This window comes from Dreissena polymorpha, chromosome 3, assembly GCF_020536995.1.
Source record: "Dreissena polymorpha isolate Duluth1 chromosome 3, UMN_Dpol_1.0, whole genome shotgun sequence".
NCBI classification, from domain to species: Eukaryota; Metazoa; Mollusca; class Bivalvia; order Myida; family Dreissenidae; genus Dreissena; species Dreissena polymorpha.
This window is the reverse complement of record NC_068357.1, coordinates 89,623,873-89,642,839: the sequence shown is the minus strand read 5'-3', so window position 1 is coordinate 89,642,839 and position 18,967 is coordinate 89,623,873. Positions and strand designations below refer to the sequence as shown.

At 33.3% G+C, this 18,967-nt stretch overlaps 1 protein-coding gene and 1 long non-coding RNA gene across 4 annotated transcripts in view; one reads left to right on the top strand and one right to left on the bottom strand.

The window, feature by feature from the left end:
• Positions 1-18,967, top strand: part of LOC127875197 (homeobox protein Meis1-like) — a 135,173-nt gene that overhangs the window by 26,316 nt on the left and 89,890 nt on the right. The gene's annotated exons all lie outside the window — the stretch shown is intronic.
• The window catches only part of LOC127875214 (uncharacterized), a 70,945-nt gene continuing 59,466 nt past the window's right edge, over positions 7,489-18,967 (bottom strand). For both annotated transcript variants that reach the window (XR_008047327.1, XR_008047326.1), the window contains exons 2-3: positions 10,514-10,645; positions 7,489-10,160 (exon numbers count right to left, since the gene is read on the bottom strand). This is a non-coding gene — a long non-coding RNA (uncharacterized LOC127875214). The remainder of the gene's footprint in view (positions 10,161-10,513; positions 10,646-18,967) is intronic.

Genomic DNA, 18,967 nt, shown 5'->3' with positions numbered 1-18,967 from the left:
CAACATTCCGAAATCTGGTATGCACGTCTATTCACAATTACGAATACTTTCGCATGTAATAAATCAATCGATTTAATATATTACAATTTGAACATCATACTGAACACAAAGCATGGCGATCATTTGTCAATCATATGCTATATAGGATGCAATAGCAACGCGCCAGTCGAATGTAATGCTACACTGAGCTAAGTACGGATATTTTAGTCGGCATGGATTATTTACCCTTGGATGAGCAATGAAACGCTTCATACGAGAACATAAAAAGAATCGTCCTAGGGAGGCGGGAAATTATTCTTGGTGATTTGTAAATTTCGATGCTTTCCGACTTTTAATGAGATTGAAAGAATCTCATTTGAAATGCAAACAGACGTGCAATTATAATATTTGTTTGGTAAAATATCCCTATTCAGCGCACGTTTTGTCGTGGACACATTGGGCCGGGCTATTGTAAACGGCTATAATGGGGCTGAGCTAAGTGAACAATAAACGGAAATGCCAACCATATGTACGAATGGTGGCAGGCTGAAGAAAGAGATATTGGATAGTTTAACTTGCAAATTCATTTACTTGGTATATGTGCGATTGTGATCCGTGTATGATGTATTTGAGATTTCAATGAGATAATTCTTTAGCCATTTTAAAGGGATCTTTTCACGGTTTGGTAATTTGACAAAATTGAAAAAAAGTTGTTTCAGATTCGCAAATTTTCGGTTTAGTTATGATATTTAGGAGGAAACAGTATTACTGAACATTTGCCATGGTCTAATATATCCATTATATGCATCTTTTGACGATTTAAAAACATAAAAATTATAAAGCGTTGCAACGCGAAACGATTGAATAATTTGGAGAGTTTTGTTGTTTAAATTTGTGAAACTACGAAGATTGCTTATATAACGTATAAAATACGCATCTTATGTATGCTTGGCAGGATAGCTTAGTTGGCTAATGCGTTTTTACTTCAGGATTCCGGGGGTCACTGGTTCGAGCCCTGCTCCGGGCCACATTTTTTTCCTTTTTTAAATTTTATTTTTGATTTTTTACTGGAGCTTTTAAAATTTAATGTTTACATTTATCAATATAAAGCATTAAATGACAAATTTCAAAACATGCCAAAATCTGTGAAAAGGCCCCTTTAAATTCAAGCACATTCAAATGTGTCGTTTTAATTTCAAGCCCATTTGAATTGATTAGGCGAAAAGTCAAACAACAATTTTGAAAGTATGTTATGTGCAAGTCAGTGAAACAATCCGTATATTTAAATAAAATAATGTAAATAATGAAAATAAATCACCGTATTTTCGTATAAAAACCACCTTTTCACAGTCCACGTTGGGTTCATATAGTGGTGATCTATTTTGGACTGACTGAACGGTCGGTAATATTACACATTATCAATACACTAGAACAAAACGTATCGGTTTCACAACTCCACGAGAACAACTGAACAGTGACCCTTTTAAAATGAAGTTTTATGAATGGGAGATTCGCGTTCAAATTCACACAAATCATCGAATACGCAAAGCCTGTCAAAATTAATGGTGCGCATAACAGCCATGGGTCCTTCTAAATTTGCTTTTAAAATATGGCAAATAAACAAATATTTTAAAGGAATAAACATTGACAAGAGTTAAGAGCTTTTGTACTCGACTGGTAGTGACAATGTATTTGACATCAGTTAAATTACTTTACCCTGTATCCCGTCTACGATTAGTCGAGTAGAATAACGAATCTTCTCTCACCACGTCCTAACACTTTTAATGTCTGAGCTGACCACCATGGCAGTGGCCGAAGTTTTTATTTAATGCAATAATAGGTGATGTGTTAGGTCAGGAGGTTACACCGTTAGAAAAGAGAAAACAAGAAATACAATTATTATGAAGAGCCTCCTACTTGTATATGTACATATAAACAATAATACAAAAATGACCACTATAATCCGTAATAATGGAACACGAAAAAATAAAAAAAATAAGAGTCCAGCAGTTTGTACCAAATCTAGATTGATGGCTTAAGAGGATTCATAAAACACATAAATTAAGATATACATAATATTCGTTTGTATGTAATTGATAATAAATGATAATGCACAACACAAACGTGACAAAGAGTACAATGTGAACAAAATACCTCCCTTGATAACATACTAAAGACTTGACCGAGCGAACAATATGTACGTCTCGCGTTATGTGTAAGACGAAGATGTAACAGATGTTTTAATATTGTTAAGTGAAACTCGTGTTCATACGGAGAGTAATCTACTGCTTACCGTTGTTGGATTAGGTCGCAGTATGTCCTTAGAATAATATGAAGATAAATACACCCCCAAAACAACAAGAGATGAACACAGAACATGTTTCTTACAATAGATACATTCGGTATAGATATATGCGCCGACGTGCTAGTTGAGCCCTGCTCTGTGAAAAGGGGGTTTAATACATGTGCGTAAAGTGCCGTCCCAGATCAGGGACGACACTTTCCGCCTTAACTGAATTTTCGTCAAGAAGGGTATTCCTTTAAACGAACTATACAAGAACGAACTATACAAGAACAGAGGGGAGTGAAGTCCCTGTTTAGCCTGTGCGAACTGCACAGGCTATTCTGGGAAGTCACTTTACACACATGCATTAAACCCCCTTTTCACAGCGCGAGGCATATTTATCGTAAATCAACACGATTATTGTGTTGTAAACATGCTGTTAAGTGGTGTTGAAAATAAAATTTAAAATAAAGTTTACGTTTAACTTCAAATGTATTTAAATATAATTAAATCATGTTGAATGTTTATTTTAAAAACAACATGTGCAAGCCTATTTGCGACCCAATAAGACAATTTCTATTTAGTATTTAGTCTGCATACTCGAAATATATGCGGAATCCGTGTTGTTTCAAATTGTGTATCCATGTTGTGATTTTTGCTCGTTTTCTATCCAAAGGTGGAAGATGTCTAATCTGTTTTGAATTTCTGGTCATATTTGTTTGAACAAAAAATCTGATATGTGAATGTTAAGAGATGAATAAAGCATGCCAACAGAAACCATGCAGGGTGAGAAATGAAACTGAGTCCAGTAAAATTAATTTTTGAAATATTTTTTTCCCTTGACACATCACTTCCAAATACATCGCAATGGCATACAGTTCATTTGTACAGGGAGGCTTTGATTTGCAGTGCGTAATTTACGATTTGTGTTTTGTGTGTGTTTTATTTCTCAACTCCCTGCGAATTTCTGTTTGCATTCATTTAACTCTTACATTCAGAACAGTTAGAAATGCTCGCATGTATGAGGAAGTGGATCAAGGTTGTAACGAATTTCACCGAACATGAAATGCTAAATTTATAATTCGTCAATAACTATTTGGGGTAAAAACCACAAGTTTGAGGGGAAAAACAAGTTAGAAATCTGTCCGCTTTTGGATATACTGGGCTTGAGTTCTCACCCTGACCTTGGTTTCTCGTTGACAGGAACACTCAATGTACTCGTTGAATGCATGGAATGGACGGTGACGTCAGAATGACGCAAGCGGCCTCACCCATGTGACGTCACGGAAATAACATTTAACGAGCCGCCTTTTTTCGGCTGGCTTGTGAGCTCATTGTGAATCTCCACGTCGTCTGTACGCACCTGACATCATGGCTACAAGAGGAACACATGTCAATTGTTTATATAAAAAAATCAGGACCACGTTACAGGGACCGTAATATAAAGCTACGCATCTGACATTTTGGCATCGCATAGCATTCTATCTTGCGATTCACGAAATTATCTTCACCAAAATGGTGTAAAATTTAATTCAACTTTCTTATTTTTTTATGTTCACGGAATTTGTTCTGTGACAATATTAATGTTTTGCGTAACGAAGTTACCATGTGATTTTGCCTTTATAGATGTTTGTACAAAATCATCTAGTCTAGTCAAATGGGTGTATACTGTTTTCCACTGTGCGTGTATATGTCAATTATTATTCTTTGTTTTGTTATTTAATAGCGAATAATACATTGGAATTCTCGATTTAAAAATTTAAAACTACATTTCAAATGTCTTTGTTACAGACCAAGCTCTACATACTATCTATTTTATAAAAGTTTCTTATTTCTCATCTTAAAAATAATTGATTTACTTTTCATTATATTGACTGTTCATTTGATCACCTGGAAGAACTTTAACGCGCGCCTTTTTAGTATGACATATTAATGGCATAGCATGAATAATTATGGCGAATCATTTGCATGCCTATCCATCATGTATATAGGTCAAGTAAGATACACGCATTACCGCTCTCATCAAAATTGTAAAGCAGAGGTATCTTACGACAAAATACTTTACACAAGTTAAGGGTCACTTAATGATAACACATATCGTTATTTTTATCACACATAAAATTGATGTAAGTGAAATGTACATTTCTTCACATTGGCGTCTAGTGTATATTACGTGCTGTTATCAACTGAGTATTTGCACAAAGAATCCGGATAAAATCCTTTACTTGTTCATCAAAAAATGCTGAGATGTGTGTCTGTTCTTGCGTTCAATTGTACGTTGGTTTCGTTCTTTTGTAAATATTAAGTTTTTTTTTAAGAAGGAGACGGACTATTTTTGTTCGTAATATATTCATGACGCATAATATACTTTATTACAGAAATCCTTCGAAATTTTCTTTACACATTAAAGACCAAGTGTTTCAAAATAATTTGAGAATAAGTTTGTTTATATTATTTTCTGAGCTGTTCAAATGCGACTTTTATTCGTGTCAGTGCAGGAACGATTTTATTATTATTCTATCTTTAGTCGTATTGTTTTTACATTAGATGCTAGAGACCTGTATTTACACTGTTGTCTTTGTGTTCAATACAGGGGTGCATCCAAAATGGTGCTTTGACAACCTTAGTTTTATTTGTTATTCTTTTCCTGTGTGTCCTTTTACATTCTTATCGTAAGTCAGTACACTCCGCCATTTTAATAGAGTGCCATGTTCTGTATCTTTTATTTATGTTTTTGTTTGAAGAAAATGTGCATTCCATACGTATTCATTTTGTTCGAAGTGTGTCACACATATAATGTGCTTCCTGGTTTGTCAGTTATTCAACGTAAGTCTTACATTAAACACTCTTTTACACATTTGAAATATATTTCCTCTAATATAATTTCAAGAAATAAATTATAGGAAAATTTATCGAAATTAAATTGTGATTAGCTCTAATGAGCGTAACTTAATTCTTTTTATCCAAGAACTGCATATAATTTGGACTACTATTTACCTTGTTTTGACAAACTTTGTCCCACTTACAAGTACCATTGGATTTTTTAAAATTAAAGATTATTGAGAGCACGTCATGTTGTATACGTACATTTTATTTACTATTTAGAAACTTGTGTATATATTATGTTGCATTTATTATCTTCTTCTTTTGTATATCAACTTTAGCATATTCTTACATTTAACTGCAAGCTATTTTATTCCACAAAATGCTACGCACTACATATTATTTACTATTACCATCACAGTATGAATGAATATAGGGGTTGGGAATAGACATTGGTGAACATACTTAATATTTCCCATAACATAGAATTATTTTGAAAAATCAGATCAACTTATTCGAAATCCTGAAAGAACGCGCATTATTTTGAAAAATTAAATCTAATGAGATCATTACATAATAGTATGTACACTATACTATTTCAAATAAACCTTAAAACACCGATACACTAGGAGAACCCTTTCGAAAGTTATGAAGACAGATTGTGTGTTTCAAGTCGAAAATCGAAACAATTGTAAATATTCGATTCCTCTTTATCACAGACGACAGGTCAGCTTACGTAATTAACATGGTAATATTCTGAAAACGTTTTTAGTTTCATTTAACTGCCATTAAAATATCTTCCGCGAAGGAAATTTATTCCACAAAAACAAACAATGGAGGTGAACAGTTCTCTACCTGCTGACAGCTTTGGTGATAGTGTTTCGTATGATACATATGCAAAGCATGCCAATTATTGTTGTCCAAAGACCGTGTGACTAGGATTCGCAAATCTGTTCACGGTAGTTAAATGTAAAGTAGGATAACTAGCAAGTCTTAAACGTTCACCTTGTCTATACAATGTATGAAAGCGTATTTCACCGTGTCCTCATGGTGCATGTATCTATATACATGTTATATTTTGGTGCAGTCAGTTTATTGTTAATAAATTATACGAGTGGAGTTTGCGTTGTGTATATATAAGAACCATTGGTATGATTTATATGCACATGTGCATTACAGTATGTTTTGGTGAAACACGTAGCTTTTTCTTCAAAAAGGCGTTCGAAATACCTAAATACAGCAACATAAACACTATAAGGTTCATTAAATTACTTTCTAGTAAATGACAAGATAAACCGTTAGATAACGGCCATATTTGATTGTTTTGTGTTATTTTGATGAATTAGAATCTTAATTAACTAATTACTTTAGTTTGTAAGTTATCCATAGAATGTGTAAAGTAACAGGGAAAATGCTTTCACGACCACTAGTATTTCATTCCAAATTAACTGCAAACCGTTGCTTTTTTAATCTCTATTCAAATCTTACAAAAACAAACCGGAAGCGGCAAATGCTGTCAAACACAAACATGCTTAACGCGTTCATAGATAAGACTCCCACCCAAATTTCTTTTAGAGCTGAAATATGATAAAATATAAATAATTGTGGGGTGTGTGTTATTCTATGCGTAAGCAACACGTGGCTGGGAGTCAGCAAAGACCTCACAATAAAATAACAACTTCACGTGTTTCAACGTATTTAGAAAGACCTCGTTCAATGTTATCACTATAAAAGTAATATAAATTAAGTTAACGAACAATTTACCTGCGTAAAGCCGAAGTATTGTAACGCTTGGTCACTGCCTATTTAACATGATCGTAAAGCGGGCTTGGTTAACATCAGGGTTCACATATTATGGCTTCAACATCTGGTTTTCCCGTCTACACAATATAGCTACACCTCATTATGCTGTCAACGGAGCTGGCATATGGCGTTGAATGCCAAATTTCACTCCGGGATTTCTCCTGCAAATTTTAACGATGAGCCGTGCGAAACACATTGTTAGCGCATTTTCATTTTAGTCTCAGGTTGCCATGGTTAAGATATATATCTTTCTTTAAAACTCGATATATGTTTAACATATTGCATATGCGTGTACTCATCGGAACACTTCAACATAAAACGCATGTTATCATTGATTATGTAATTGCATTCAAGTTTTAGTTTATGGCATCGTAAACATGTTTAATACACATTATTTTACATTTAATTTGTTTAAGTCTTAGATGCTTATATCAATTGGACAATTGATATTGTTCAATCACGTGTGGATTTGATAAAACCATTTTCTTACATTTTTTTAAAATTGACCTTTCATTATCTAGACTTAATCGAGCATCAATTATATATTTTATTCAAAAAAGAATATTACTAACATGCATGAATTGTTCCTGAATGCCGATAACAAATTATAATGTGCAAGCAATTAAAATAATAACCATTAATTCTGTAAATTGTTGACTATTTACTCATTGTGGTCGAATAAACCAATAAAAACATACAAAAGCAATTATTATTTTCAGAAGTTTAGAACATATTAACAACATGAATGTAATATTTACACAATTATGGAGACAATTTCACTCATCGTGAAAATATATAGATACCACTGACATTTTGATGCATCTCATTTATAAATGGCGGACTTGAAAGAATAGCTCGTATGTCTATGTTATTAAAAAAACAAAATCCGTTCGACGTGCTGAACTGTATACATGACTTTGGCATTTGTCTCATATAATGTAGAACACGTTGGTTCTTGAAGACTCAGCTAGTTGCGGCATCATTCGCAATGTGTTGATACATTGCCGCGAAATAACAATACTTTATTTGAAATATTCCGATTAAAATGCTTAGCGTGTGTTCTATTTTGCATTTGGTGTTCTATTTTGCATCATCAAATAAAACATGCTTTACTTGCTCACTGATCGTAAAATTAATCATAATTATTATTTATTGTTAAAACCTATATAAGTATTTATACATGTGTATGTGGGATAAGAAATAATTCGACGTGCCAAATGGTCACTCATATGCCTAATCGAGAAATGTAAATACTAGTAAAATATAATTAAATAAATTGATATTAAAATGTGACATAATTTTATAACGAACACATTCAAATGTCCAAACTTAATTTAATTTGTTCACGCGGCGATATCATGTTTGGTTTGATGTTAGATGTATGTGTTACATTATATGATGAACGAACAAAACGGCTGCTGAGAGAGTAACAATGCTAAATTAGGCATTCACATTCAATGGAAGGTCAATATGGTTAATGTATGTGACAGAAAATGTCAAACATAAATAAGCTAATCTTGTATCACCAGGCTTGTTGGGAGATGACAATTGAGGTCATTTTGGAGTATCATCAACCCTTGACAGACAGTGCTTGTGAAAATAATGCCATTTTGACAAAAATTGGTTCATGCAATCATGGAATTTTCAAGATACGGTCAGCATTTTCGTTACGACTAAAATGACATGTACTGGTATCGTATTTCTTAAAATTCTAGTACTAAATCAATAACATAATTGAAATAGATAATTAAATAACTTCAATTGATCCATATTAGTTGATATTATTTTGCATCATTTTCAATCTACAACAGTGACAGTATTTTGGTGATGGTACACTTAAAAAAGCGCAGTTAATGAATTTAAATATTCTGCAATTGAAGTCTGACATGACTTAAACCACTGGAATAAAAATGGCTCTACAGACCGTTCTAAAATAATTAATTTATTGGTGACACTGACCAAAAGAATACCTGTATGTTTATGTATTTAAAAGAATATGAAGAAACGTTGCATCAATGCGTCATGACATCGAACATTTATTGCTGCAGGTCTGCGAAAGGGAGACGTGGCATCAGTAAGTCTTGACAATGGTATTTAAAGAGTGAATTATTCCGTGTTTGAATATTTGGCTAACTCTTAACTGATAAAAGGTCCAGAAGATCAGACATAAGCCAACAATTTTGGAATTCAAAGATAACGGCTATTGGTATCATAGCGAAGTCTTGGCACCGTGTGCAGTTCAATCATTCTTAAAATGCGATATAATGGAAATGCCAGGGCATTGTTTCTAGAGTGGGTGATACCAGTAGGAAGTAGAAAAATGATTTTCAGCCTTATCTCTCTCACAGCACAAAATGCGGAATGTTTTGTGGGAAAAAAGTAACATAGACATTACCCAAGCACGGATTAATTTGCAAGTGAATCACACGCCTGGAACTTAATCAATGCTGATAATTAGGTCATATCAATTGCAAAAAGTAATAAAGCTATCATCAGTTTCCATTTTAGAAAACAATGCCAGTAGATCATATGCTCAAAAATATCATGTCATTCTTTTGTTACTGCAAGAAATTGTTGTTAACATCGCATAACTGGACATTTCCCCTATTGTTGCCAAACAATGGCCACACCATTGACCCCTAGACAGAAATGTGGAACCAAATGCTGCTGTCATTGCAAAGGGTCACTTGTAGGGTCAGTGGACCCCTATCAGATCCAGCTGTCCAGGGGCCAACTCCTTGTTTTCATGTCTGCCAGGTCTGCACATTCATTAAGAGGTTTAGCTAAACAAACACAATTACTGCCATGATTTATCACTTTTTGATACCGATCTGCATTGTGGCCAATCATTTTCCCATTTGAACCACAGCAACATTCCCATCCTGCATAATGTGTGAGATCAGTGCACATTTGGGCTATCTCTTTATACCTTGCACATTTCAGTTATCATAGTTTTGCAATGAGTCGGTAATATCTTTTCCACAGATGTCTGCAGTAAAATGTGCATCAGACTGGACCTAAAATCTCAAAAGCTCAAAAAGTGCCTTTCTTTGAGACTTGATTAGATGGTGATTGGTCACACTTTACTAACCATTTCAATACACAAAGCCTAGAAGTCTAGAACAGACCTATCAGCGGAACATTGGGCATTCCATTGTTATTAGGCTCCTTTGAAGTTAAGTTGTGTCTAGAATATTTCCAGTAGACTGGAACTACTTTTCTTACCTGAAACCTCTGCCCCATGTGTTGCCAGGTTTTCTAAATAAGAGGCCTAAAAAATTAGATGAAAACATAATGATATTGTTAAGTTACTAGTTTTCAAAAATCGAATACATATTTTTGATGTACACCAACTCAAAGGAAGAAAACTTCCAGTTAAAAAAATACAAACAAAAACATAAATAAACAAAAGTTATGTATTATGTAAACAATTTGTTTAAAAGTTATCCCACAAATCAACAAAAAACAATTATGTTCCCTAATTCAGTTACTTAACTTATTTATTAAAACAATAATGCAGGCTTATCATAATTCAGTGATGATAAGACAGATAACATGCAATTACCAACTGAATTGTAAAGTATCTATGATCTATAATTGTGATCAGAACTTCAAAAGCCTTACTTGCTGATAAGCCTGGCCACACCATGTGAGCACAGGTCAGTGCTGCCATATCTCACTACCATCCTTTTCACTGGTCAATATTATCAATGCAATCAGTTTTCCCAGCCCTGTTCAATGGATGATGATAATCACCTGCAAACAAAAATTAGGCAGATAATATCAGTTATTCTATGCCACAGCAGTAACCAATGGTATGATCACCACACACCAATACAAACATTGCAAGATAAGAATTTCCTGGTAATTCTAGAAATAGATTGTTTGCATTATATGTAACATGCAGAAATTGAAATAATATAGCAAGGCTTTGCTAGAGATCTGCTCTTTGATTCAGAGGGATCAAGTTCTCAACATACTGATCCAGAAATATATCATTGTTTACCAAGCATTTATAGGGGATGCTATGGCTTCTGATTCTAAGACTTGTTCTCTCTGTCTCTTTCTCTGTTTATGTGCCTCTATTTTAGATGATCAAAACATGTAATATTAGAGTGGGGAATTTAATTAAAATCATAGACCCCTGCTGCCCCAATATGTGTGGTACTTCAAGCGATTATTGAAACAACATTTTCATAAGAAAAGGAAGATGGAAATTAATGAAGGCATGACATCAGAGTTTCTTGCACCTTTAATACAAAAGAGATTGAGAGGGAGGGGATAAACAGGGTCATGTAATTAGTAATAATTTATTTGTAATTTTAATTTTAAGCTTTATAATTACCAAAAAATGATAGGTAATGAATACTAGTAGTAGTAGATATTTCAATATCAAAGTATTGTTATTACCAAGAAAAATAAATGTCATGAATACTAGTTAATGTTGCAATATCAATTACCTTTGGGTATTTTTTTATATACTTTTACATGAATTAAATTTTAAATGAAATATACTTGTCTAATTAACGCACGTGCTATAGTAAAAATATATTTCCTATGGCTAGGAGCACTTACCACATCTTAATTTATGTACAGGTAGGTAAAATAAAGGCTGCCCATTAATATATTTAATAGGGAAGTATTATTCAAGTTTAATTTTAAATATGTCAAGAGTCAGATAAATAGAGTAAGCTTTTAATCTGTTGTATCTTTTTAAGAGATGGCAAACAGTGCAAACTTGCCCAAATGTCACTATAATAATGGCCTGCTGCAAAGTGCATGCATGGCAAGAAGATGTTTGTAGAAACACATCATAACTTGGTCATGAAATATAAAACTGTAATAAACAAGAGTGTTTAACACTGCTTCAAGAGCCTGGTGGTAGTTTGCAAGGCATTTGACAGAAAAGGATGCAATTCCATGGTGTTAAAAAGACATTCAAGGCTCTATGCAGAGCATAGGAGAAGTTGCAATAAAACCTGGCCACTCAGTGTATGGGCCCAATGCTGATGAGATAAGATACAATTATTGTTTATAACAATAATGCAAGTACTGTTGTTGTTTTGAGATATAATTATGATAATGCTGAATTTAAAAATAAAAAAATACTTGAGAACATGATTGTGTCACTTAAATGATGTCATTTTGTATTTGCATTTTTTCGAAAATCACAGGTTTGTACCACTGGTTCTGTCATGATGAAAACAACACTATGGAAAGTTCCCCTTGAAACACAAAATAAGGACACATATGTTATATCTAAATTCCAAGTTTACCAATGATTAATTCATTATTTTTAATTCTCATTTCCATCAATGAATCATCAAAAATTACCAAATCTTACTCAAATAACACCCTGTATTAATTCTCCAAGTTCTTCGGCTGCTGTTTTATCAATGTGATCCCACCAGAGAGTGATCTTCAGGCGTAATTATTGTATACATATTAACTTTCCCAGCTGTCAAAATTATGTGCTTTGTTATAGAATGGGAGCCTAGCAGCAGATTTCTGGCATTGCAACATTTATATATTTTACAACTGTTTACGAACTGCCAACTTGAAAGTGGGTTGGCACTACTTGATCACTCTTTTGCATTTTGTACAGATAGTTGAAGAAAATGAATCTTGTAAAAGTATATCATGTTAAGAAAAATGCATTATAAAATTTAAAAATTCATATTATTTGAAGAATGCTCCAAAGGATCTAAGGAGAAGGTGCCAAGTTGGTATTGTTTCCATTAAAATATGGAATTGGGAAACACAAGGATCTCCTGTCTAGATAATTCATCAAATTTAAGACAGCGCCTGACTCTGTATTGAATATAATTTCTACGGAGGAGCAAAGCTTATTAAAATTTCTGATTATTTTCATGTTTTGGGTACTGCCAATCTTTGCTGATAATAGAACCAATTTTCCATGACGAAATTAGTCTCCAAAAAATGAAAAGTTATATCGATTTCACGAGGTTCAATTATGCGATTCTCTTCATATATTATGGAGAAAGCCAGCATCCAAATAAAGGACCACCATATTGAGGTTTTTTCATGTCTGTCCAGCCTTACTCAGTCTCTCCAAAGAATCTTATCGCTGGTATTATAAGATTGGAAATTTGCGTATTGAAAGAAGGAGTTGGGGAAAATCTTATTAAACAGAGATGATAATAGGGTATTGTATGAAAATATTTATTTTGCCATTGCGCGAATGACTGAGAGAAAATGTGAGGGATTAGAAGGGACTGTATTGCTGAATCCTATTTGGTGATATCTGATTGGATGAAATTGCATGAGACAAAGTTGTCGCAAAATCGTCAATATTTGAGTTTGTTACATGTCATAGAATAAATAAGATGTGGACTTTATGCCACACTAGACTTGTTTTCTTATAACACATATCTGAGAAAAAGCAGTTGTTACTTCTTGGACAGCCTTGCAACACTCCACCTTTAAGTTAACTTGAAATCTTACAAAGTATGTATTAATGTACATTCAAAATAATAATGTTCATATCATACCATGGTTGAACAAATATCGGAATAACAGAATTCAAAAAAAATTATTCTTACAAAGACAATACAAAAGTTTTGAAAATAATTAGGAAAGATTAAAGGAAGTTTGGACATTTTAAAGTTTCACCTGCAAATGCATCATGATGAGTAAACAGAGTTTTTTTCCTCAAATTGGAAAGATAATAAGAAAAATTACAATCATAAACATTGTTTATTGCATTAACAACGTGTTTTTGTGGTTGGTTGCAGTTATTTTTACATCGGCTCATTAAAGTGTCATGCAAAGTATTGTAAACTCATTTCCTTTTCTAAAGTGCATTTTCTGTGTAATGTTTCATTGCAATAGAGCAATAATGCAACATTTGAACAACGATTAGTTGTTAACGCATGCCTCATGTTGGCCAGGTGTACAGCAACATAAAACATAATCTTGTCATACAAAATCTTTGGAAAGACATAACAGCAGTGTGCCGAACTGTGCTAACAATGTTTTAGCTAATCACTTGTAAATTTACAAGACTTCACAATAAACACTACACCAGTTTTCTTGTAAAATTTCCATTGCAGTGTCAACTCTAGTGAGACACCTATGTTGCAAATATTGTTTTTTTGTACTTGAAAAAAAAGGAACTAATGAAGCCAGCCTATGTGTCAATGAGTTTTCTTTCGATTGAAATTCTCATTTAATTATTTACAGGATGCCAAAATGGGTCTTATGACGTATGCAGCAAGCGTAGCTCCAGACCAGCTGGCGTAGTCAATTGCAGTCTGGTCAGGAGCTACCCTGTCAACTTATAAGAGCACCAAACCTTGCATGACTTAACCCATTTATGCCTAGCGTCTAGAAAAAAAGGCCTTGGCAAACAGCGTAGACCCAGATCAGACGCCACATGATGCGGCATCTCATCAGGGTCTGTGCTGTTTGCTTAAAGGAATTTCTGTAAGAAATATTCTAAATATAGAAATAAATATACTAGACATCCCTAATTTTGGAAATTAATTGATCCAATTTATAAGGATGGGAGGATCCACTGGGCATAAATGGGTTAAAGGGACCTTTTCACAGATTTTGGCAGATATTAAAGTTTGTCATTAAATGCTTTATATTGATTAATGTAAAAATGGGATCTAAAAAGCTCCAGTAAAAAGCAAGAATAAAATTAAAGAAAGAAAAAAAGTAACCCTCAACTGGGCTTCCGTGCTCATACAATGAGTGAAGTATTTTATACTTTATATAAACAAAACTCCTAATGTCACAAAATATAATGACAACAGCATTACGCCAAACAACAGCAAAAGCAAATTATGTACGACTTAAACTCATAAATTATTATATTCTTGTGTATTTGAAATATTTATGAATGGATGCATAGCATCAAGGAGATTCTTTGTGCACTTTAAACAGTCAACAACCAGCTAAGCAATTAAATACATCTGTAAGCATTGTAATACAGGACACATACACAAACTCAAGTAATAACATGCACAGGACAAGCCAAGAGGTGAGATTACAAAATACATGTGTATACTTATTAAAGACCAACACATCTTAAGGATCAGAGTAAAGGTCCTACATTAAAACCCCAAGGCAAGAATCCCACCCAAAGTGAGATAGTTCCACAGGAACATTAAGGCAATGATCCTGCCTATTAATACAGCTATATAGGCTATGAAAATTCATACATCATCTTGGTAGAGGATTGACAGGAACAAATTACTTTAGTAAATGTGTTTTCACTGCAAAAAGTTTTTCATTGATATGATAAGCTTGGTTGAGTAACCCAGTCCAGGTTAATCATTTAGAACATGAGAGCTCTTTCTAGGATCAACAATGGAGGTAATTTTAGCAGTCCAGTAAGACAATGACTTTGCAAAACATCAACTTTTCAATCGATAGACCGTTAAAATGTATTAAGCTTTTAAATCAATTAGCTATATGTATTGAGTCACTTAGTTTTGAAACAATAATACCTGCTAATGCCTTAAGTTCCTATTAATGACACTTATCATGCATAATCCATGTGAATGATCTACCTAAAGTGCATTTCACAACATGGGTTCCACCATGTTTGGCAGTAGATTTCTGGTCGGTTTAGCCATTTATACACTTCTCATAGACTTGAGGGATTCTAAGGAATTTCAAACTTAAGGACAATATAGTGAATGATTAAATAAAACTTCTTTTTAATTTCCATGATTTGACCACTGTGAGTTAGATCAAACATAGTTTTTCACAAGGCCTGATTTTATACATAAAAATTGCCTACAATATCAACTGAATTGTTCATATCTTTTAGTAAATAACATAAAATGCTGTAGAAAAAATACAGCAACAACAACAAATACATCAGAGATTTCTAAGAATTATTTTACTACGACAAACAATCATAACTCTTAAAACACATTGAAACAAGTGAAACGTGGGAAAACGCAGCGAAACTTGGAATCTTGAATGGAAACTAAGTAATGTCCGTAGCTTGAAGCTTTCGAACCTACACATCCTGTCAAACAAGACATGATGATACAAAGCTTTCCTAAAATGAACTACGGGACCTGCATAATCTGTTTATGATGGGAAAAGGACATGATAATTTATCCCCAGGATTTATAAAAATTCAAATTCCAATACCACTATTTGATGAAGCCCTGCTTAAGGATCTCTGATGTTTTTATTTCACATGAGCTCTGATAATGTTTTCGATTTACCACAGTGACCAAACTATGCATGCCCCACAAGATAGTGACAACCCCTTTGTTTAATATTTATATGAATCGCAACTGAAAAGACCTCTGATAATATTTAGATAATTTGCAAGATATTTTCCTCCAAGTAACACCCAAACATACCATCAATATATTTGCGAAGCCTAAAGCATACTTTTTTTCCATGAGAATATTACTGTATGTGAGTTGCATTGAAACTTTACACATTCTTCCCGAAAGGGTGCAACAAGTGGTGTACCATTGATAACAAAATGACAAGAAATCTGTGCAAGTATATGAATGAAACCCAAAAGATAACAAGGGAATTAGTCACAAAAAATAAAGATGAGCATTAATTTTGTTATCATTCCTTAATCAGGTATTACTCAAAGATTCGGATTGATTATACTATAAGACCAAAGCAAATTACAGAGGTTATGAATTAAAGAAACAAGCACATTCAGTGAAATTACTTTAACAAATCAAATCTAAATCAAGGACAGTTCATGAATTTTTAGATGTTCCATAATCATTCATAACATGTTCATGAACACATTTTAAGACACCATTCAGACATAGAAACTTATAAGTTCAGTAACATCATTCAAGACCAAATCAAGAGCTGTTAAAGAACAGTCCTGTACGGGCTTGTACACCTATAGTTGATTAAAAGTTTGTTATAATAGCCTGCCTGATTATCTTCAATAGTTTTCCAATTTTGCAGATGTTTTTAAACATCTTCTGCATAGATAGACACAAGTTTGTAACCCTAGTATTAAACTGCATAAATGGTTTATTGTTATATTGCATACTTGCAAAAAAATCATTTGATTTAAATATTTCTTTATCAGTGTGAGTGTATGTGATGAAATTAAACATTACACAAGAAAATGATATACTCCCTTTTACATTACATACAACTGAATATGTTTTCTTAATTATTTTCCATTGACCACTGTTTATTATTTTTAAGAAAAATGTACCATTTTGTTTCCCATATAGGTCCATTACAGTTCCATTTTTTTCCAATCAGAAAACACATTGGGAAGCTTCGGGGTCTACACAACCTGGTATTGAGTTCATCAAAAGCTTAGTAAAAATCTAAAAATGGAATAAGTTGTTCGTTAAAAACCAGAGATTGTCTAGATAGACTCTTGTCAGATTCACGCATGTGGAAAGGCTGTAATTAACTGATAGGGCCTATTGATCTAGGCTTATTGATGATATTAACAAATTACTCCAGTTAAAGCAAAATTACCGATATTCAGGCAAACTTGGACCATCTTTTACCATGGTGAATTGATTTCCAGCAATTTGGTAGTTAAGTTTTCTCTCAGGCTCACTGGATAAAGATCTGCAAAACTGTGGTATTGGCTCAGAAAAGTATCCAATGTCCTGTCCTCTCTAAAATCTTATCTGTCATGGCCACAAAACGTTGCCTTACCAGTTTTAGAATCAGGAAACATGCACAAAATGTAGTAAAATAAACTGTTACTCTAACATACTTTTACATCTAATCGCGCTTACTATACTATGTAAGTTATTACGCATATATCTTTCTCCACATACTTTTACATGTTTTTGGTCAATGGTGACACAAAATGGAACTTCAATGTAGGTGAAGATGACACCTCCTAGGTTTCACTATAATGAAAGCTTCCATTTGAAACCATATTCGTTTAGTAACCGGCAGAATTATTTTCATGTCAACCCATCAAGATCCACAAAATGTTATCCACTGCTCCTAAAAATACAATCAAAATTTTGAATTTAATATTTTGAAAAGAGAATCTCTGAATAGTGATAAACACCCTATAGAAAGTATCATGGATATAATGACTGATGAACCGATATCAAAATAATGAAGAAAAGCCATCTTTATAAAGTATGCCTGTCACCAAAGTGTTTTGAATGGGTAGTTGCGTATATGCCTCACCAGTGAAACATATTATGCTGTCTTAATGGTCTAGATATATGATACATCTGAATTAAATAAATATTTGAATCATATTTCATACTTTAATCACCTCCCTGTCAGACAGTCCTACAAAGACAGTGGAAACTTAATCCCCCGTTATTTCTAACGGATTTGAACACTTTAATTCAGGCCCTGAATGTACTCATTAAATAGAGGCAAATAAAAGTGAATGTCTACTTCAGTGATGAGATAGACGGAATGGAACCATGGATTATCTTTTTATCTGTTCTTTTTATTCACTGCAAACATCATCTTTTAAACCAGAAGTCTGAAAATGATCAGCTTTCAGTTCGAGTGATAAATGACCTTGCATGCAACAACAACTCAGAGGGTTATTAGGGACCAATGAAAACTGAAAATTGGCGTGTTACATTCAACCAACTACATACATACAAATTTGTCCTTCTAAATATTATTCACTTTTTCAACGAGTGTCCACACACCATTGCATTTTTTTACTATAAAAGTTTATAGCCATTACGTTATGCCATATAAAACATAACTTTGTATTTTCTGATTTATGGTAATGTCATAGGTTATAAAAGTTCACAGTTCATCAAATTTTAAATGTTTGAAAGATATTGATGTGCTTCTGAAGTTCCTGATGTGATAAATCAGTGATAAATTTATGTAGCAACCTCAATTTAATGTTTGATGTATGTAAAATATGTGTTGGATTCGAATAACTAATATTCTACCATAACTATTTTAAGGGTCTATTTAAATTCTATCACAATAAAATACAAAGGCCAAAGTTCCTCTCAGAATCAGTTGGTTTGCAAATTAAATGGACTGAAATGTTTGTAATCTAAGTATGTTTTATGTCTAAGTCTGTTCACTGAATACTCATACATGAGTGAGACAATATGCTCAATAGGGGAGAGGAACTTT